At 40.1% G+C, this 21,942-nt stretch overlaps 1 long non-coding RNA gene across 3 annotated transcripts in view; it reads right to left on the bottom strand.

Annotated features, from left to right (window-relative positions):
• LOC117201682 (uncharacterized) overlaps positions 1–21,942 on the bottom strand; it is a 112,526-nt gene that overhangs the window by 4,473 nt on the left and 86,111 nt on the right. For all 3 annotated transcript variants that reach the window (XR_007476364.1, XR_007476365.1, XR_007476366.1), the window contains 2 exons: positions 1,753–1,983; positions 967–1,265 (listed from right to left, as the gene is read on the bottom strand). This is a non-coding gene — a long non-coding RNA (uncharacterized LOC117201682). The remainder of the gene's footprint in view (positions 1–966; positions 1,266–1,752; positions 1,984–21,942) is intronic.

Raw genomic sequence — 21,942 nt, 5'->3', positions numbered from 1 at the left:
TGGAGTAATTTGTTATACCCCAAAAGATAATTAATACATTAGCATCAGGAAGGCTGCTTAGTTTACGACTTTTGGCCTTAACCTTTTCAAACCAAAACTCCCAGGTAGGAATATTTGCTGGTGGCAATCACAGTTTGACTCTGAAACTCAACAAGGCTGTTAACTGTTACATCCACCTCCACTCACCACCAAACAAAGGGGGTCAACTTTAAAGGATCACATGCTTATCCTATTCTACATGGAATTCTTGAGAAGAGAATGTACTAGTGACCCCTGGTACCAATATAATGGACTATAAGAGTTCAGCTCAACATCTATACCATCAATTTGTTTCTTTATTTCACTCCCACGTTTGTCAGTGAGTGATACTGTCTTGGGCAAGTTTTCTTTTTAGGTGTCTTTTCTTGATAGATTTTAAACTGTCAGAGTCTGGAAGATCAGCAGCTGATTTGTTTTATGTAGTGGCAAAATCTCTACTTAATGTTGTGGGTGTTTGATAGGTACCAGTTAATGCTTTGAAAGCTAGATATTGGAAGATTTTATTTGCTTTAAAAGAAAAAAAAAATGGACAGAACCCTTTGACCAAAAAGTAATCTTACTTAGAAACTAATACAGAAAACAGAATATAAGTTTCGTGGGAACCCAGGCTTTGCTGGTTCCTTGCTGTATCTCCAGTGTCTGGAAGTCACTGGCACATGGAAGCTGCTCAACAGACATTTGTTAAATGAATGAATGAGTGAATGAGTGGATGAGACCAAAGAGAAGAGACCCATTGAAGGAGGAGGGTGGAGTTCCATCCAGTAAGTATTCTCCTCCCTTCCCCCATCCCCTCTCAAATGTCACCATCCCTGAGGTGCTTTTGAGGCAGGCTGACTGCCTGAGAAACACAGTTCTAAATGTGACGCCTGGCAAGAGCCCCTTGGAACTAAACGCGAGCAGACCTGGGCCCCCCATTCTTCCACTTACTGGCCACAAGGCCCGGCAGTGGTTTTCAACCGCTCTTCTTTGGTCCTGATTGCTTCTTCTGCAAAATGAGATAGAAGCTTCCAGCCTTAATTCCAGTGGTGTCATGAGTATGTCCAGGCTTCCCCTTCTTTTAACATCCACCCGGAAGGAGGCAAGTCACCACTTGTGAGGCACTTTGAAGCTGACAAACAGGAGGCCTCAGAGCGATGTGACCAGAGGCGCAGAGCCTGGCAGATGAGCTGCTCTGACTGACGCTCAAAGCAGCTGTCGGTGAACAGAAGGCGGCCTGCACAAAGGAGCTAGCCAAAAATAATGAGGGAGGTGAAGAGAAAAAAGAAAGAAGGAAAGAAAGAGAAAGAAAGAGAGAGAGAGAGAGAGAGAAAGAAAGAAAGGAAAAGAGAGAGAGGAGAGAAAGAAAGAGAGAGAAAGAAAGAAAGGAAGGAAGGAAGAAAGAAAGAAAGAAAGGAAGGAAGAAAGAAAGAGAGAGAAAGAAAGAAAGAAAGAAAGAGCGAGTGAGCGAGCGAGAGAGAGAGAGAAAGAAAGAGAGAGAGAGAAAGAAAGAAAGAAAGAAAGAAAGAAAGAAAGAAAGAAAGGGAGGAAGAAAGGAAGAAACAAAGAAAAACAGGCAGGGCAGGGCTTGGGGTCACTTGGGCTTCCTCTGGTCTCACCACCACCCCCGCCTCCCTGCCCCATGCTCCTCCTCCGCCCAGTCCTCAAACAACCCGCTTCTGTCTCCTCCAGAAGAAAAGTTAAAAGCTTTCTTTTGGAAAAAGAGCAGCTGTTTACCTTTGGTAGGACAGCCATTGGTGGTGAGTTCAAACACAGGAAAAGGCCTCTTGGTTACAGGAAGAGCTGCAGACAGGTCTGGAAGACTTGCCACGACGCTGCGGAGATGCACCTTCCCCGCCATGCACAGCCCCGGGACCGACACTGGGTCCTTGCCTCCACATCAGGCAACCCGCCTTCAGCTATTTCTTGAACTTCGCCTATTCCTCCCTTCCCTCAGGGATATTGATCCTAAAGCACAGAGACAGTGAGGGATGGCCGATAGGACCGGAAAAGGGGAACAAAAAGAGAAAAAGAGACTTACATTACAAACAAAAACACCATGACTTTATTTCCAGTCTAGTATGGAAAATACAATTATAACAAGCAGCAAACCTTGGGTTTACATTTGGGGGTCTTATTTGTTTTCGGTCATTAAAATCATCCTTCATGAACTAAAGAGGCCACATTTGCCAAAACAGGGCCAAAATTCTGCCTCAGAAAACTGATTTCTCTACAGCTACCTCCAGAACTGCATGATTTATTTGTGAAAGGGAAGGGAAGGAATCTGCCTTTGTATTTTCAAAGCACTTGCTCATGAGACCTACTCGCCCCAAGAAGAGTTAGACTAAATTGTGAGAGAAAGGAAGAAAATCACGCTAAGGGAACAGATGCTGTCAAATAATCAAAATCTTCTGGGTCTTTCCCATTTCCCCCAAATTTCTTTTCTCTAACTCCACTTCAAAAATTCCCCTGGCTCCAAGAAGCTCTAGACTTTCTGTTCAGACCATTCACAAGTTTACCATGAGGATCTCACTTCTCTTTCCCTGATTTTAGAGTCATTTGGGTCAAAATCTTTATGTCTTCCAGAGAGCCTGCCGCATCCTGCTCCCTCCAGAAGACCTTACCCAACCAAAATCGAAATGAAGGGCTGCTAATCTCTTTTCCAGCCACCAACCTCCATCCTACCTGGCACTCATCGTCAATGAACTTCTCACATAAAGGATGTGCTATAGAGAAAAGCAGCAATTTCTCCTCCCCTGAAATATTCCTCTCAGTACTCCAAGTCCACTAAACTTTAGCTGCAGTATTTTACTTGGTGTGGAATGAGTCTGTAACAAAATCCTTTGGGTTCAAGATTTTTCTCCTAAACTTTGGTTTTTAGCAGTTTGACTCCGATAGGCCTGGGCATGTGTGTGTGTGTTTTTAAATCTATCCTGTGAGAAGTCTGCTCTCCTTCCTAAGTCCATAAATTCATCTCGTTCTCCAAATTTGTACATTTTTTATCCATTCTTTTTTTTTTTTAATATTCTTTGCTGTACCATTTTTTTTCTGTTCTCCCTCAGAGACTCCAATTGCACATATATTAGACCTTTTGATACTGTCCACAGGTCCCTGTGGATCTGCTCATTCTTTTTTTAATCTCTCTTCTGTCTGTTCTTCATATTGGATCGTTTCTATTGAACTATTTTTAAAGTGCACTGATTTTTTTTCTTTTCTCTCTAATTTACTGTTAAGCACAACCAGTAAATTTTTTTTTTGGATATTGCAATTTTCAGTTCTAGAATTTTCATTTTTTTAAATAGTTTTTTAAGAATCATTTTCTGATCTATCACCATACTCATCCGTGAAACATCCATACGAAGAATGGTGAGATAATTTTCTTAGTTCAATTTTACATCTATAAAAATCAAAGAATTGAGAGGTTAAGCAGATTTATGAAGATTGTAGAGGCAGTGATAAATAGAGCCAGGATATATAATATATAGTATGTAATATGGAGGGTGATGGAGAGAAGAACAGGACAGGAAGAGATTAAGAAGTGTGGGAATAGGGACTTCCCTGGTGGCACAGTGGTTAAGAATCTGCCTGCCATTGTAGGGGACGCAGGTTCGAGCCCTGGTCTGGAAAGATCCCACATGCTGCAGAGCAACTAAGCCCGTGCACCACAACTACTGAGCCCGCGTGCCACAACTACTGAAGCCCACACACCTGGAGCCTGTGCTCCGCAACAAGAGAAACCACTGCAATGAGAAGCCCACCCACTGCAACGAAAGAGTAGCCCCCTTTGCGACAACTAAAGAAAGCCCATGCACAGCAACAAAGACCCAACACAGCCAAAAATAAATAAATTTATATTAAAAAAAAAGAAGTGTGGGAATGGGGGGAGTTCGCAATTTCAAATGAGATGTTTAGGGAAGGCTTCATTGAGAAGGTGAGGATAGAGGAAATATCTGAAAGAGGCAAGGTAAGGGGGAAAGATTTTCATTCAGTGGGAAGATCAAGTGCCCTCAATAAGTATATATTTTGTGCATATGTTATATATGGATCACTGGATCTTCCATTATATTCTTATGAGTTGGTGGGGCACAAGTTTATCATACAGAATTTCAAAGGCCAGAAGTAGTCAAATTGTTTTATGAACTATTTTACTTCATACCAGATTGGGTTCTTTTAAAGGATTTGATGAGTCCTACATTGTAATTTTGGTTCTACAGAATATATTACATCCTTGGCATGTGTAAAGTGCTTTATAGGAACTAACAAATTGGTAAGCATGAAGTAGAGATAGAAGACTATGAAAAATTTTCTTTCCTCTGATGAATATACAAATTGTAACTTTTACTCCCTATAATTGATGACTAGGAAATTTAGACCAACCCTCCCACTAAGGAAACCTAAAAAACTGTATAAAGTATAAAAAATATTTACTTAAAAGCATCAAAATGTTAACCAAGTAGTGAGGAGCTTAAAAGCCAAAATCTGGAAGTTAAGAACTCAGAGAACAGGACTGATATTCAAATCTAATTTCTCCCTAAGAGCATTTGCCAGTCCTAAAGAAACAGCTGCAAAACTGAGCTATACTTTTGACAAATTTCTGGGGCCAGGGAGCAAAAGGCAAGACATGCAACCTACCAGAGGTAGAAATTCCAATAAACTACCTCCACTTTAAACTGGGGTCCCAAAGAGTTGCAGCTTCAGGTAAGGTGAATCATGAGTAAACCAATCCTTGCACATAATTTCCTTCTGGCTTCATGTTATCTGGGTGGTCCAAGGAACCTCAAGCCTTGAACTTGGTTTGAGATGGATCCAGACTGGTAGGACTTCAGGTGTCTGGCAGAGGCAAATGAAAATCCTGTTTGGAAGAAGATGCTATAATACTAAGCCTCAAATTATTCTTACAAATGATTTTTGAAGTACAAGGTCCAACCACTATCAAAAATCAATAGTCATACAGGGAAACAAAATACATTGAGCAAGAACCAGCAGAAACAACAGAAAATTAAAATAGGCTCATAAGCACTGGAGTTAATATCTGTTGAAATCATTAGCCACAAACTATAAAACCACCTTGCTATGTTTGAAGAAGAGAGCAAGAGGGAGACTTTTGTTTAAAGAAGGTTTTATGCTTGAGGAAGAGAGAGAGCCAAAGGTAATAATTTTTTAAGATATAATAACTGAGAATATTCAGAACTGATGAAAGACATCAATCCATAGATTCAAGAAGCCTAATTGTTTCTACACATTGTATCCACTCAGCACTTCCAGACACATCAGAGTAAAACCATAGCAAGCCAAAGAAACGGAACTGTATACATACCATACGTTAAAAGTAGCCATAGGGAAAAGGACATAATGCCTTCAAAGATGTAAAGTTAAATTGACAGCTGACTTCTGAAAATCAATAATGGAAGTCACAAGATAGTAAAATGGAATCATCAACAGGCAGAAAGAAAACAATAGCCTGCTTAGCATTCTATTTCATATATATATATATATATATATATATATATAGAGAGAGAGAGAGAGAGAGAGAGAGAGAGAGAGAGAGAGGGAGCACTCAATAATAAAGATGAATGAAGACTTTTTTAAAAGAGAGAGTTTGGGAAATTCTAAAAGATGTATGTTAGAATTCTAAAAAATGATCCAGATGGAAAGTTTGGGATACAGAAAAATATGAAGAACAAAAAAACAATTAAAGTATCTATGGAGTTTTAAAATTATATAGAATTTAAAATTTTGACAACAATAGCAAATGAGTTAGGATGCGGGTAAATGGGGTTAAAGTGCGCTTATGTTTCTGAATTGTATAGGCCAGTGATAAAGATCAATATTTATACTAGACTTAGATAAGTTAACAATGCAAGGTTAAAAATAAAATAATAAATATTAAAAAAGTAGTTTCTAAGCTTTTAACACTGAAAGAAGAGGTAACTAGTGTAAATCTTCCAAAATAGTAAATAAGAAAAAATAATAATAAATCTTGGTCAATCCAAAAGGAGTCAGAAAACAAAAGACAAAGAATCATAGAAGAGGTTGGACATAGTGAAATCATGAAATAAGATGATAGATTAAAACTCAAATATATCAGTAATTACATTAAATGAAAATGGGCTGGCATTACTATTGCTTAACAAGTACACATGAGAGGGCTGTGAAGAATATTAGAGAGCGCACTGGGCAGAGTGTGGGAAGCTTGGATTCAGGTGCTGGTTTAGTTATCAGCTAGCCATGGAATTCTGAGCAGTTCTCTGGACTTCGGTTCCCCCAAGAAATGAATAATGAATAGAGAGTGAGCTTCATTCAGCCCTTACAGATGTAGAGACTGCTTTCATGACCTTTTCATAGGTCCTAGGTCTTAAGACAGCCTCCTGTTGCTAAGGGCTTGCTACATTCCTAGAAGGAAGGGACGCCCTCTGCTGAGATAAAATTGAATTCTCTTAAGCCCTTGTCAGCTACTGGGCAAGAAGATATCTGAGATGGCATACGGAAATGGTATATTTAGAGGTGGAGAGGCCTTAGTTAAAGGTAGCATAAACACCCTTTAAATGACTGTTCATACTCTTGCCAGAATCTCCAACTTGAGTTAGCAAATGAACGAGGCAACTCATTGGTCTCTAAAGAAGGCTGGGCAGAACTCCCAAAGAAACTTATATTCATCCTCCTCCATAAGAAATTTAGATTTATCAACATTTAGTATACCTAATCACACTGGTGCCCTCACTTGGTTCATATGTAAGATTGTCACAGGTCACAAACAGAGCTGGAGTTATCCTGAGGGAAAACTGGGAATTCCACAATGGAAAGGGGTTCACCCGAATACCATCATTCCTTCATCGGCTTTCGGTGTATTGTAACATAATACAGCTTGTATGTTGCCAACTAACAATTTGAACAATTGGCTTAAAAATATTCCTGCCAAAAAATTACAAACTGAATAGAATATTAATAGTACAAGCTTAAGCAAAGAGCAAGAAAATGGCAGAGCTGACCTTTTTCCTGCGCCTTCATCCACATTACAAAGTAAAAACAAAATAATTATTCAGATCTGCAAAGAGGCCTGCTGAAAATACTGTCAAGAAAGCTTTTTGAAATACAGATTTATACCTTATGTCAATAAGGAAAACCTCAACTAATATCAGCTGATAGCCGCTCATGATCGAATAGGGCCACTGCAGTGAGCAGGAAACCTTAAAGTATGATTTATTACAATTTTTCCCATCCTTTTAAAATTTCTTTTGCATTTGTTTTATAATAAGCTAATATGATTGTTTGTGTGTATAATTAGTAAACAGACATTTTGGAGGTGGGGTGGGGGTAGGGAGTGGGCACTACACAGAGAAATCTGGAGACCCCAGGGCTAGTTAAAACCCAGATCCCTGGGGCTGACCTTGAGAATGACGTGAATCCTAGGGCTACCTGGAAACTGAGTAGCCACAGGTCCTTCGACCAGAAGGGGTGAGCACTGTGGTGTAGTGGCTCTGAAGCCACACAGAGACTCCAGTTCCAGTCTGGGTCCTCTAGGCAAGTGGAACATGTCTAGCCATTGCTGGGTGGTCAGGCAGGGTTATTTCAGTCCCAGTTCTCTTGTGGATGTGCTGTCTCAGCACCCAGCTTAACTCAGAAAACCTGGTCCACCATGATGCATACAGTCCACTTAGCCCCATTTCCAGCGGAACTCTGACAGAACCTACTTTCCACGTGCTCCATGACTTCAACTTTCCAAACATTTGCTATTTTTAATTTTAAAATGAGATTTTTCCTTTAGTTTCTGAGTATGAGTGATATTGTGATTTGTAATAAGAAATATGTATATTTGGGCTTCCTCCACTGTTTCTGACACAGAGCTCCTAAAACCCTTGGAATTTCCGAAGTGGTGTGAGCGGAAAGGTGTCTTTTGTTATGTTAAGGATTTGACTTTTGGAGGCACCTAAGGATGGGGGCTGGTTGCCAGTAAAGCCAACCATGTGGTGAGAGGGCTGGAACTTTCAGTCCCACTCCCAGGGAGGGAAGACACTGGAGGTTGAATCAGTCACCAATGGCCAATGACTTAAATAATCATACCTATGTAATAAAGCCTCCATAAAAACCCAGAAGTCCAGGGTTTGGAGAGCTTCCGAGTTGAGGAACACACTGAGATTCAGGGAAGCTCCTCAAACTTTTCCCATACCTTTGTCCTATGTGTCTCTTCCATCTGGCTGTTCCTGATTTAGGCCCTTTTATAATAAACCAGTAATCTAGTAAGTAAACTGGTTTCCTGAGTTCTGTGAGTCACTCTAGCAAATCAGTGGAACCTGAATAGGGGGTGGTGGAAACCTCTAAGCCTTAGCAGTTTGGTCAGAAGCACAGGTGACAACTCGGACTTTCAGGTGGTGTCTGACACGAGTGGGGTGTGGACAGTCTTGTGGGACTGAGCCCTTAACTGGTGGGATCTGACACTATCTTCAGGTACACAGTGTCAGAATTGAGTGCAGGACACTAAGCTGGTGTCCCCAAAATTGCCTGGTGGTGTGTGGAAACCATCCCCTGTGTCCCCCTCCACATTAAAACTGGGTCCTGAATGTTTTGGTATGACATATTTTTTAATGTTTTGTATTCCATTTATATCACCATTCCTATGTATTAAAGTAGGGCGAAATATTCATGTGATTATTTTGCTATCTTGACTCAAAATCTTTGAACACTGATTTGGAAGGTTAACAAGCTGAAGCCCAGACAGGGTCGTTGAGCCTTCACAGGTGCCACAGCAAGGTGTTATTAAAGTCAGGTCTCTTGATTAGGATACCGTGCTCTCTCCTTTCCACCGCATTGAGCTATGGGATTTTATTTGCTTTGTTGGTCTATTTATGTAAACGTATTTATTAAGCTTCAGTAGCCTGGGGATCAAATAAAATAGCAGCTCTATTGTATTTCAAGCTAAATCAGCTCAGCTGGGATAGCAGAATGTGTAATGACCCTTGTGAGACATGTGCCCTCTCCCTGAATTGTCCAAGAATGTCAGGCGTTGTTTAGTCCAAAATAGCCATTCTTCCTGTCATGGTCCTGGTTCTCTTTCCAACAGATGTCTCACTCCAGATTACTTCAAGCCATGCAGTATCCGATTACTGAGCTGGTGAGTGGCTTAGCATGAACTATGTGACCCAATTCTGGCCCGTTAGATAAGAGGGCAAGGGGGGAGGTGGGAAGGGAGGGTACATCTGGAGAAGACTTCCTCACTCCTAAGAAGAGAGATAAGACAGGTAACCACCCCCCACCCCTTTTGTTTCCTCTGGACATTAAAAATGTCTGCATGTGACTTTTGGGACTTCCATAGATACATTCCCCTTGAGCTGAGCCAGATCAGAGTAAAGTGGAAAAGTGAGAAGCACCAGGTCCTAATGATGCCACCGAGCTACTGTGTTAGCAATCCCAGTGCTGGGGCTTCCCCGGCGGCGCGGTGGTTAAGAATCCACCTGCCAGTGCAGGGGACACGGGTTCAAGCCCTGGTCCAGAAAGATCCCACATGCCGCGGAGCAACTAAGCCTGTGCGCCACAACTACTAAGCCTGTGCTCTAGAGCCTGTGAGCCACAACTGCTGAGCTCACGTGCTACAACTACTGAAGCCCGCATGCCTAGAGCCTGTGCTCTGCAACAAGAGGAGCCACCGTGGTGAGAAGCCCGCACACTGCAACGAAGAGTAGCCCCCACTCGCTGCAACTAGAGAAAGCCCGCACACAGCAACGAAGACCCAACGCAGCCAAAAATAAAAATAAATAAATTTAGGAAAAAGAAAAACAACAATCAACCCCAGCGCTTCCCAGCCCCGGACTGTTTTCGCATTATTATTTACATCACTTTGAGTTGAGGTTGCTACTACTTGAACACTGAAGCATCCTAACCGATAATCCCTGCTTCCAAATGGCTCCAACCTTGAGAACAGGATCATCTAGACCAGCACTGCCCAATAGAAATATTGAATACAATGCAAGCCACAAGTATGGGCCATGTATGTCACTGAACATTTTTTAGTGGCCACATTAGGATGAAATTAACTTCAATAATGTATTTTTAACCAAATGTATGTAAAAATTTATCATTTCTACATGTAGTCAACATAAAAATTATTGAGATATCTTACAATCTTTTTTTGTATGGTTTTCAAAATCCAGTTTGCATTTTACACTTATAGCACATATCTTTATTCAGACTACCCACATTTTAAGAGTTCAAAAGCCATCATAATGGAAAAGAATATGAAAAAGAATGTATATAGGCATAACTGAATCACTTTGCTGTGCAGTAGAAATACAACATTGTAAATCAGCTATACTTCAATAGAATAAATTTTTTTAAAAAAGCCATGTGTGACTAGTGGCTGCTGATCTAGGTTCTCCAGCAGGCTGCGCTGGGGACTGGGTTGACTCTCTCACTGGGGCATTCAGGATTGGAAATGGACTAAGTGGGGACCCCTGCTGGGGCTCCCGAGATAAGCATTTTGGTTGAGTCCATTATACCTGGGAAGTTGGGGATGTGTTCTAACTTCAACCACGTGCTGACCTGGACCAGGTCTCTTCACAAGGACATCCAGGCCTGATACTCAGCCCAGGTCACCAACCAGACCCTCCTCCTTCCCTGTGGGCTTTCCTGAGAGAGCCCTCGATGTCTTTTCCTGCTGGTGTGTACTTCAGTCAGGATCACACTGGACTTCAAAACAGAAGAGATCTTACATCTCTCTTCCCAGTAAGTTTCTTCATCTCCCTCCTTACAATTTTTTTTTAACTCTTTATGGACCACCTCTTCATAACAAGGGCCACTGGGGTGGGCAGAAACTTGTTTTTTAGGCCATAAATGTCATTTTACCTTCCAGGGCATTAAGTCCCAATTCATCTTATGTTTGGATAATTGAGAGGGGACACTTAAGTCCCAGGCAGGCAAAGAAATCAGTAGCTACTTTTAAAAGGAAGCATTTCTGCTCAAGTTCCACCTAAGCAGCTAACAAAACAAAACTGAAAAAACAAACAAAAAAACCTTTCATGTTTTCTTTCAGTTAGAGATTTGGAAGTGTAGATAAATAGACACAGTAGGTGTCTGATGAAGGGTAACTTCATTATTTTTCTAATAGCTGAAGAGCTATAGCTGGTTGCTTCCAGCAAAGGTAGCCAAAGACAGTGCATCAACCTATCTTAAATAATGGGTGTCATGTGGCAGGAACAGAAGGAATGGCAGGAAAAGATAGAGGACCTGCTGGAGAAGGGAACAAATTCTACATCTCTTTCTCTGTGAGATGCTTAGAATCAGAATGGCCCTTTGGACTGAGTAAGCTGCAGAGGTTTTCTTGGACAATTCCAAGGTCAGAATGAGGGGGAGGTCTAGAGAGGGATGTAGGGTTTCCTATGAATTAGTGCTGGTTGGGGGGGGGGGAGGCTCACATGATTATTCTGAACACTAAAATTGAGTTTTAACCTTGTTTATACACATGGCAGTCCATACAATTACAGCAGATAAGAAACACCAGATATTGACCATCTGTAGTTATTGACATTAGCTTTTAACTGCAACTACATATCTAGTTGTTTTTTATGTAGAATGTGTAAAATAATGACGTACTATGATGATGTTTCTCAGATTTTCCTGTTTTTAGAATCACCTGGAGAGCTTTTAAAAATTCCCATGCCCAGGCTGTGCCCCAGACCAATTAACCCAGAATCTCTGGAGGAAGGACCATGGCATCACATTTTCTAAAGCTCCCTTACGTGATCGCTTTGTGCGGTGAGGTTTGAGAACAAGTAAATTATGAAATTCATGGTGTCCCTTTTAACAACGACTTCAAAACATTAAATAGGTTTAATACAAAATATCCAGGTGAAGTTGGTGCTGTTGACTGTTTGCTCAACAATTCTTCCCACTTCTTGTTTTCCAATAGAGCCCTCACTGTGGCCCTGTGCTTCAAAGAGTAAATCATGATGGGTCTTTCCTTTGTGGTAGGGGTGGAAGGATTGGGGATTACATGCTGGGAATGGGGATAACATCCCTCCGTGTACTTGCTGAGGCCTGACCTTTGGAAAGACCAAGTAATACTCCTGCAGCAGAACAGAGGAGAAGGTGAGGAGAAGAAAGTGTTACATTGTTCAGTGTGGGTGGAAAGATGCCAGTAGGGTTCTTTCCAGTCTAATGATATTGTGCATAAGAACCAGTCACCAAGTTGTGTACAGGGTTCCGAGAAAAACATGTGCTCCCAGGGAGTGGCACTATTGGCTCTATTCGCTTTGTCCTTCCTGTCCCAATCTGGGTCTGTGATGCCTGGTAACATTCCTTGAGCAGGAGAGCTGTTTTGAACTCCTGCCACTCGGAGTGACTTTGGATGCTGGGTGAACCAATTATCAGTCACTCAAAACGTGCCCAGAGAGGCAGGATTCCCGGGGAGCGGGGCAGCCACTGGAGAGTCCAGTCCAGCACATAGAGGAGGCAGGTCCCTGGTCTGTGTTTGCCTCCGGGGACACATTTCTAAAGGACTGTTGTTCTGGAGGCTGGCTCTCCATACCCAGTCCTAGCCTGCGGGAGGATTCTGTGAGCACTCTCCTGCAAGTAGGCAAGAAGTCCTGGCAAATGGCCTCTGAGAGGAAATTAACTTTAACTTGTTTAAATGTAAGACAGTCTTAAAAAAAAAACCAAAAAAAAAAAACCCCAGGGAAAGCCATTCTAGAGACTCACATATACATGAGTTATCATATGATCTATAAGAAAGCCTATATTTATATCTCTTCTCCCCTTTGATCTTCTTTGAATTGTTATAGGAACTGGACACCTCCCACAAGGACAGGGCCCACTTCCAGCAATATCTGAGGGACTCTTATTGAATCAACCTCCCTGAAAATAATAACTATAAACGTGTAACAGGGTATTAAGAACCCACTACCTCAAAGCATTGAAGAGTAAGAAAAAGCAGGCAGATGTTGGAGAGGGTATAAAATCTGGAAGAAGGGAAGGCCACTGGGTGAGCATCCTATTTTTTGTTTTGTCTTGTTTTTTGATTAATTAATTAATTATTTTTATTTTTGGCTGTGCTGGATCTTCATTGCTGCACGTGGGCTTTCTCTAGCTACGGCGAGCAGGGGCTACTCTTCGTTGCGGTGTGCGTGCTTCTCGTTGCAGTGGTTTCTCTTGTTGCAGAGAACCGGCTCAGTAGTTGTGGTGCACAGGCTTAGTTGCTCTGTGGCATCTTCCTGGACCAGAGCTCGAACCCATATCCCCTGCACTGGCAGGCGGATTCTTAACCACTGAGTCACGAGGGAAGTCCCTTTTGTTTTGTTTTGTTTTACAAATTTTAGCCTGAGGGCAGACCCAGTCCTCAATCTGCAGCTCATAGAAACCTGTAATCTTATGCTTGAAGAACCAGGGGGCCGAGTTCAGGGCAACTGTAGCATCTTGAAAGGGAGAGGAGAAATTCCAGAGGCCGAGTCAGAGAAGAGAAGCCCTTATAAACTGCTTATAAACTCTGCTTACGTTTCTGGCTGACCTCTGAATTGTTCATGTGCAGGGCCAACTCCAAGCAGCCCAGCTGCTAAGACTAAAGCACTGAACTGATGTTTTAGACTCGGGTTCTTCCTGCTTAAAAAAAAAAAAATCTATGTTCTTTGGAGAAACATAACAGAATCAAGATTCCCTATAACATTTGCTCATAATGTCAAGGATAGGATAAAAAATTATTTCACATGAGATTAGTTCAAGATGGCAGAGTAGAAGGATGTGTGCTCACTCCCTATTGCAAGAGCACCAGAATCACAACTAACTGCTGAACAATCATCGACAGGAGGACACTGGAACTCACCAAAAAAGATACCCCACATCCAAAGACAAAGGAGAAGCCACAATGAGACGGTAGGAGGGGCACAATCACAATAAAATCAATTCCCATAACTGCTGGGTGGGTGACTCACAAACTGGAGAACACTTATACCACAGAAGTCCACCCACTGGCATGAAAGTTCTGAGCCCCACGTCAGACTTCCCAACCTGGGGGTCTGGCAACGGGAGGAGGAATTACTAGAGAATCAGACTTTGAAGGCTAGTGGGATTTGATTGCAGGACTTCGACAGGACTGGGGGAAACAGAGACTCCACTCTTGGAGGGCACACACAAAGTAGTGTGGGCATGGGGACCCAGGGGAAGGAGCAGTGACTCCATAGGAGACTGAACCAGACCTACCTGCTAGTGTTGGAGGGTCTCCTGAAGAGGTGGGGGGTGGTTGTGTCTCAGTGTGAAGACAAGGATGCTGGCAGCAGAAGTTCTGGGAAGTACTCCTTGGAGTGAGCCCTCCCACAGTCTGCCATTAGCCCCACAAAAGAGCCAGGTAGGTTCCAGTGTTGAGTCACCCCAGGCCAAACAACCAACAGGGAGGGAACCCAGCCCCACAGATCAGCAGATTAAAGTTTTACTGAGCTCTGTCCACCAGAGCAACACCCAGTTCTACCCACCACAAGTCCCTCCCATCAGGACACTTGCACAAGCCTCCTAGATAGCCTCATCCACCAGAAGGCAGACAGCAGAAGCAAGAAGAACTACAATCCTGCAGCCTGTGGAACAAAAACCACATTCACAGAAAGACAGACAAGATGAAAAGGCAGAGGGCTATGTACCAGATGAAGGAACAAGATAAAACCCCAGGAAAACAACTAAATGAAGTAGAGATAGGAAACCGTCCAGAAAAAGAATTCAGAATAATGATAGTGAAGATGATCCAGGACCTCAGATAAAGAATGGAAGCAAAGATCGAGAAGATGCAAGAAATGTTTAACAAAGACCTAGAAGAATTAAAGAACAAACAAACAGAGATGAACAATACAATAACTGAAATGAAAAATACACTAGAAGGAATCAATAGCAGAATAACTGAGGCAGAGGAATGGATAAGTGACCTGGAAGACAGAATAGTGGAATTCACTGCCACGGAACAGAATAAAGAAAAAAGAATGAAAAGAAATAAAGACAGCTTAAGAGACCTCTGGGACAACATTAAATGCAACAACATTCACATTATAGGTGTCCCAGAAGGAAAAGAGAGAGAGAAAGGACGTGAGAAAGTATTTGAAGAAATTATAGCCCAAAACTTTCCTAACACAGGAAAGGAAATACCACCCAAGTCCAGGAAGCACAGAGAGTCCCAGGCAGGATAAATCCAAGGAGAAATATGCCGAGACACATAGTAATCAAACTGACAAAAATTAAAGACAAAGAAAAATTATTGAAAGAAACAAGGGAGAAATGACAAATAACATACAAGGGAACTCCCATAAGGCTAACAGTTGATTTCTCAGCAGAAACTCTACAAGCCAGAAGGGAGTGGCAGGATATATTTAAAGTGATGAAAGGGAAGAACCTACAACCAAGATTACTCTACCCAGCAAGGATCTCATTCAGATTCAATGGAGAAATCAAAAGCTTTACAGACAAGCAAAAGGTAAGAGAATTCAGCACCACCAAACCAGCTCTATAACAAATGCTAAAGGAACTTCTCTAAGTGAGAAACACAAGAGAAGAAAAGGACCTACAAAAACAAAGCCCCCAAAATTAAGGAAATGGTCATATGAATATACATATCAGTAATTACCTTAAATGTGAATGGATTAAATGCTCCAACCAAAAGACACAGGCTCACTGAATGGATACAAAAACAAGATCCATACATATGTTGTCTACAAGAGACTCATTTCAGACCTAGGGACACATACAGAAAGTGAGGGGATGGAAAAAGATATTCCATGCAAATGGAAATCAAAAGAAAGCTGGAGTAGCAATACTCATATCAGAAAAAATAGAGTTTAAAATAAAGAATGTTACAAGAGACAAGGCAGGACACTACATAAGGAATGTTACAAGAGACAAGGCAGGACACTACATAATGATCAAGGGATCAATCCAAGAAGAAGATATAACAATTATAAGTATATATGCACACAACATAGGAGCACCTCAATACCTAGGGCAACTGCTAACAGCTATAAAAGAGGAAATCAACAGTAACACAGTAATAGTGGGGGACTTTAACACCTCACTTACACCAATGGATAGATCATCCAGAGAGAAAATTAATAAGGAAACACAAGCTTTAAATGACACAATAGACCAGATAGATTTAATTGATATTTATAGGACATTCCATCCAAAACCAGCAGATTACACTGTCTTCTCAAGTGCACACGGAACATTCTCCAGGATAGATCCATCTTGGCTCACAAATCAAGCCTCAGTAAATTTAAGAAAATTGAAATCATATCAAGTAACTTTTCTGACAACAACGCTATGAGATTAGAATCAATTACAGGGAAAAAACCGTGAAAAACACAAACACATGGAGGCTAAACAATATGTTACTAAATAACCAAGAGATCACTGAAGAAATCACAGAGGAAATCCAAAGATACCTAGAGACAAATTACAGTGAAAACAAAACGATCCAAAACCTATGGGATGCAGCAAAAGCAGTTCTAAGAGGGAAGTTTATAGCAATAAAAGCCTACCTCAAGAAAAGAAAAATTACAAGTAAACAATCTAACCTTACACCTAAAGGAACTAGAGAAAGAAGAACAAACTAGACCCGAAGTTAGCAGAAGGAAAGAAATTATAAAGATCAGAGCAGAAATAAATGAAATAGAAACAAAGAAAACAATAGCAAAGATCAATAAAACTAAAAGCTGGTTCTTTGAGAACATAAACAAAATTGATAAACCATTAGCCAGACTCATCAAGAAAAAGAGGGAGAGGACTCAAATCAATAAAATTAGAAATGAAAAAGGAGCAGTTACAACAGACACTGCAGAAATACAAAGCATCCTAAGAGACTACTACAAGCAACTGTATGCCAATAAAATGGACAGCCTGGAAGAAATGGACAGATTCTTAGAAAGGTATAACCTTCCAACACTGTACCAGGAAGAAATAGAAAATATGAACAGACCAATCACAAGTAATGAAATTGAGACTGTGATTAAAAATCTTCCAACAAACAAAAGTCCAGGACCAGATGGCTTCACAGGTGAATTCTATCAAACATTTAGCGAAGACCTAACACCCATCCTTCTCAAACTTGTCCAAAAATTTGCAGAGGAAGGAATACTCCCAAACTCATTCTATGAGGCGACCATCACCCTGATACCAAAACCAGACAACGATATCACAAAAAAAAGAAAGTTACAGACTGATATCACTGATGAATATAGATGCAAAAATCCTCAACAAAATACTAGCAAACAGAATCCAACAACACATTAAAAGTGTCATACACCACAATCAAGTGGGATTTATCCCAGGGATGCAAGGATTCTTCACTATATGCAAATCAATCAATGTGATACAGCATATTAACAAATTGAAGAAGAAAAACCATATGATCATCTCAATAGATGCAGAAAAACTTTTGGCAAAATTCAACACGCATTAATGATAAAAACTCTCCAGAAAGTGAGCACAGAGGGAACTTACCTCAATATAATAAAGGCCATATACAACAAACCCACAGCAAACATCATTCTCAATGGTGAAAAACTGAAAGCATTTCCTCTAAGATCAGGAACGAGACAAGGATGTCCACTCTCACCCCTATTATTCAACATAGTTTTGCAAGTCCTAGCCACAGCAATCAGAGAAGAAAAAGAAATAAAAGGAATACAAATTGGAAAAGAAGAAGTAAAGCTGTCACTGTTTGCAGGTGACATGATACTATACATAGAGAATCCTAAAGATGCTACCAGAAAACCACTAGAGCTAATCAATGAATTTGGTAAAGTAGCAGGATACAAAATTAATGCACAGAAATCTCTGGCATTCCTATACACTAATGATGAAAAATATGAAAGAGAAATTAAGGAAACACTCCCATTTACCACTGCAACAAAAAGAATAAAATACCTAGGAATAAACCTACCTAGGGAGACAAAAGATCTGTATGCAGAAAACTATAAGACACTGATAAAAGAAATTAATGATGATACAAACAGATGGAGAGATATACCATGTTCTTGGATTGGAAGAATCAATATTGTGAAAATGCTTATACTACCCAAAGCAATCTACAGATGCAATGCAATCCCTATCAAATTACCAATGGCATTTTTTTACAAAACTAGAACAAAAAATCTTAAAATTTGTATGGAGACACAAAAGACCCCGAATAGCCAAAGTAATCTTGGGGGAAAAAAACGGAGTTGGAGCAATCAGACTCCCTGACTTCAGACTATACTACAAAGCTACAGTAATCAAAACTGTATGGTACTGGCACAAAAACAGAAATATAGATCAATGGAACAGGATAGAAAGCCCAGAGATAAACTCACGCACCTATGGTCAACTAATCTATGACAAAGAGGCAAGGATATATAATGGAGAAAAGAAAATGTCTTCAACAAGTGGTGCTGGGAAAATTGGACAGCTACATGTAAAAGAATGAAATTAGAACACTCCTTAACACCATATACAAAAATAAACTCAAAATGGATTAGAGACCTAAATGTAAGACCAGACACTATAAAACTCTTAGAGGAAAACATAGGAAGAACACTCTTTGACATAAATTGCAGCACTGGGATGGTGGGAGGTTGGAGGGAGAGATAAATTAGGAGTTTGGGATTAATATATTCACACTACTATATATAAAATAGATAAAAAACAAGGACCTACTGTATAGCACAGGGAACTATATTCAATATTTTGTAATACTTATAATGGAAAAGAACTTGAAAAAGAACATTCATATATTTATATATATATAGTTATACATATATATGTATATGTATAACTGAACATATATAATACACATATATATGTATAACTGAATCAGTTTGCTGTACACTTGAAACTAACACAACATTGTAATATATTAACTATACATCAATAGAAATTTTTTTTAAAAGAGCTATCTTTTCCAGAGAAGGGTGGAAAATTAAGGGAATATGGGGCACTGACGAAAGTTGAGGATTTTTTTAGCATCTCCATAATCTCCATTGTCACCTCCCTAAGATCCCCCTAAATCAGTCAACTCTCTGGCAAGTGCAGCTTTAAGACACGCCCCCCTGGCATCAATCTTCTAACTGGATTGCCTTTCCTAAACTCTCTAAGCTTCTCTTTTATGGAAATATAAGAACCTTCCTTGTTTAATCCTGTTCACAAAGTTAAACTGTGTTTTCAAACAACTGTCTTCCAGCAATCATCAATAGGAGAGTCATATATATATATATATATATATATATATATATATATACACACACACATATATCTGAATCACTTTGCTGTATACCTGAAACTACACAACACTGTAAATTAACTAGACTTAATTTTTAAAAATGGTTTAAAAAGCATAGAAAACTTAATTATTAATTCAGGAATAAAACTGGAGACAAATGAACAAATTACCTGAATTATTTTTAAAGCTGAAAGTTTAATCTTTTTCTCTAGGCCATATCAAAACGCCATGTATGCATCCCAGTATTAACCATTACTGAGTCTTATTTGTGATGTGTGCAGTTTCAATCCTTTTTAATAAAACCATATGCCACTAATTATTATAAAGGAAAACAAGTACTTGGAGTAGAAATAGTGAAAGAGTTCCATCTTCTTTAAACCATCTCCCCAATTAAAACTAGAAAGCCTCAGAGATATGGCAGATTTAATGGCATTTTCCTAGAGCTAACTTTTGAGGGTAACTTTTTAAGTCAGTTGTGATGACCATTATTCCATATACTCAATTCTGCTTAACTGAGTTGGGTCTTAACTATGAATTTAACTAGCATTTCCCAAATAAAGATTCTAGAGTACACTTTGTATAGGAGGTCAAAACATAAGTCACAAAGAAAGGGTTTAATGATTAGATACTTTTGAGAAATACTGAGTTAAACAGATCTGTTTTTTCTGCCAAGGCCTTTCAGAGCCTTCAACATGGGAGTGTGCATTGTGAGTCAACAAGGGTGGCAGGTGGCACAAAGTCTGTCAATCAAGTGTAGCACAGAGGCCATGGATATGGCAAGGACTCTGAGGTTCTCCCAGGGGAGGAGCTCATTTATTCACTTGACAAACATTAATTGAGCACTTACTACATTCTAATCTAGGCACTCGCAAATATATGATAGATAAGACTGCTCTCACTGAACTTATTATTTAGTGAGAGAAGCAGACACAACCAGGTAAATAAACAAATAATAATATAATTTCAAGTAGTGCTATAAAAAAAGAAGCAATAGAGACGAATGGTGTGGGATGGGAGGCTAACTAGATAGAGCAGTTAGGAAAGGTCTCTCAGAGGCAGTGATAGACAACATGAGACCTCAACAACAAGAAATTGACCATGCATGAAGAGCCAAAGGACGAGTGTTCAAAGGAGAGGAAGCAACTTGTACAGAGGTTATAAGGCAGGAAGTAGTTCTATGTGTTTAAGCCCCTTAGAGGGGACCATGTGGCTGGAGCACAGAGAGGCATTTAAAGACGTAATGTATTAAAAGGAAGAAAATGTCCGTTACGAAAAGTGACAAAATGAGAGCTGAGTCTTAACTTGCCAGACGGGAAACACATACCAATAAAGAAGTTCATAGAATTTTCTGCTAGTGAAAATGTAAAATAGTACAATTACTTTGGAAAGTAGTCTGGCATTTTCTCACAAAGGTAAGTGTATACCTATAACATGAGCCAGCCATTCTACTCCTTGGTATTTACCAAAGAGAAATTAAAGCCCATGTCCACACTGAGAATTGTAAACAAATGATCATAGTAGCTTTATTTGTAATACCTCAAAACTGAAAATAACCCAAATATCAATTACTAAGTAACTGGATGAAAAACTTGAGGTATTTCCATACAATAGAATACTCAACAACAAAGGAACAAACTACACAATACATAATACACAAACAAATACGCACAATAAAAATAAATGATTGGGGCTTCCCTGGTGGCGCAGTGGTTGAGAGTCCGCCTGCCGATGCAGGGGATACGGGTTCGTGCCCCAGTCCGGGAAGATCCCACATGCCGCGGAGCGGCTGGACCCGTGAGCCATGGCCGCTGAGCCTGCGCGTCCGGAGCCTGTGCTCCGCAACGGGAGAGGCCACAACAATGAGAGGCCCGCGTACCGCAAAAATAAACAAATAAATAAATGATTGGAAAGGGAAAAGTAAATTTGGCTTCATTTGCAGAAAACATAGCTGTAAACAGAAAATCCTAAGAAATCTACAAATTAATAAGTGAATTTAGCAAGGCCATATAAGGTAAAAAAAAATCATCTGTACTCATATATTACGATTAAGAATTAGCTAATTAAATTTTTAAAATTCAATTTATAAGTTCATCTAAAAACACGAAATGGGGTAAATTTAACGAAGTTTTTGCAATACTCCTACACTGAAATCTAGAAAATATTGCTGAGAAAAATTAAAGACCTAAATAAATGTAGCAATATGCTGTACTCTATATTGAGAAACTAGATATTAAGATGTGAATTCTCCCCAAATTGATATATAGATTCAATGCAAGTCCTTCCAAACTTTCAGCAGGCTTTTTTTTGATAGAAATTGACAAGCTGGTTCTGTAACATATATGAGAATACAAAGAACCTAGATGAACCAAAAGAATTTTGAAAAAGAACACAGCTGGAGGATTTACACTGCCTTATTTCAAGATTTACTATAACACTAGAGTAATCAAGACTGTCTGGTATCAGTGGAACAATAAGCATATGTATAGATCAGTGGAGAGTCCAGACACAGGCCCACACATAGACAGTAGTTTTTTTTAAAAGGTGCCACAGCTGGATGGGAGGGGAGTTTGAGGGAGAACGGATACATGCATATGTATGGCTGAGTCCCTTTGCTGTGCACCTGAAACTATCACGACATTGTTAATCGGCTGTACTCCAATATAAAGTAAAAAGTTTAAAAAATAAAAAGTAAAAGGTGCCACAGCAATTTGATGAGG

Source organism: Orcinus orca, chromosome 3 (assembly GCF_937001465.1).
Source record: "Orcinus orca chromosome 3, mOrcOrc1.1, whole genome shotgun sequence".
Taxonomy (NCBI): Eukaryota; Metazoa; Chordata; class Mammalia; order Artiodactyla; family Delphinidae; genus Orcinus; species Orcinus orca.
This window is presented reverse-complemented; position numbering and strand designations above follow the sequence as displayed.